The sequence below is a fragment of the Chiloscyllium plagiosum genome, chromosome 47 (assembly GCF_004010195.1).
Source record: "Chiloscyllium plagiosum isolate BGI_BamShark_2017 chromosome 47, ASM401019v2, whole genome shotgun sequence".
In the NCBI taxonomy this organism is placed as follows: domain Eukaryota; kingdom Metazoa; phylum Chordata; class Chondrichthyes; order Orectolobiformes; family Hemiscylliidae; genus Chiloscyllium; species Chiloscyllium plagiosum.
In genome coordinates, this window is record NC_057756.1 from 1617914 (window position 1) to 1619365 (window position 1452).

Below are 1452 nucleotides of genomic sequence, written 5' to 3' on the forward strand. Positions count from 1 at the left end.
CTACGTCTTCCTCTCTCCCTCTAGTTCTACCACTCTCACTTTCTCTGTTACTCTCTCTGTCTTAGTTTCTCTTTCTCTCTCTCTTCCTCTCACTCTCTTCTTGTCTTTTTCTCTTTCTGTCAACTTCTTTGTCTCTCCATCAATCTCTCTCTCTCTCTCTCTGTCGCTTTCTTTCCGTCTCTTTGTCTCCTCATCTCTCTCTCTTTCCCTATCTTTGTCTCTCAGTCTGTCCTTCTGTCTGCCTCAACTTCTCACTATCTGTCTCCCATTCGCTTTCTCTCGCTATCTCCCCGTTTCTCCGTGTCTCCTGTTCTCTATCTCTCTCTCTCCCTGTCTCTCCGTCTATCTGTACCTCTCTCTCTACCTCTGTCGCTCGCTCGCTCTCTCTCTCTCTCTCTCTAGTTCATTTCCATCCCACCGCTCCCTAAATCCCCCTCAGTATTTCTGTCTTTATCCTGGGGATACAAACATTCCGCAGCGCGATCGGAACCTTCTCGTGTGGCCGTGGAAGCGCCATCGGAATGCAGTCTGCTGCAAACCTTAGGGTTTGGTGAAGTGAGGGGGGGAATGATGGCGACCGTCTCTTCCCGTAAGCCCCCACGCGCCTGAAAGTGCTCTATGTCAGGGCTGGGGGTCACGTTGCGCCTGCGCCGCACTTAACTACACCGCCCCGCTGCACGCCGGGATGTTGGAGGACTGCGGGATCGCGGAGCTGGGAGGAGCAGCGGCCGAGGCTGGGCGCACAGACTCTGGGGGAAGAAGGAGGTGAGTGCAGTCTCGGGGGGCGATGGGTTGGGGGGGGGAAGGGCTTCACCCACCTCCGCCGGGTGGATAAAGGTAGAATGAACCCCCTTAAAGGGGAATGCATCTTCTTAAACGGGAGTGCACCCCCTTAAAGCGGAATGCATGCTTTTAAAAAGCGGTGCACCCTCCTAAAGGGGAAGGCACCCCCAACCCCCGAAAGAGGAATGTATCCCCTTAAACGGGAATGCAACTCCCACCCCCTTTTAAAGTGGAATGCATCCTCTTAAACGGGAATGCACCTCCTTAAAGTGGAATGAAGCCCTGAAAGCTGAATGCATGCTTTTAAAGAGCGTGAAACCTCTTAAAGGGGAGGGACCCCTTTAAAGAGGAATGCAACCCCTTAAAGCGGAATTTTTAAAATAATCATTCATTGGATGAGGGCGTCGCTGGCTAGGCCAGTATTTATTGCCCATCCCTCATTACCCAGAGGGTAGTTTAGAGTCAACCGCATGGCTGTGGGTCTGGAGTCACATGCGGGCCAGACCAGGTAAGGCTGGTTAAAAATAAAAGCAAATTTCTGCGGATGCTGGAATCTGAAACCAAAAGAGAAAATGCTGGAAAATCTCAGCAAGCCTGGCATCATCTGTAAGGAGAGAAAAGAGCTGACGTTTCGAGTCTAACTGACCCTTTGTCAAAGCTAAAAAAAAA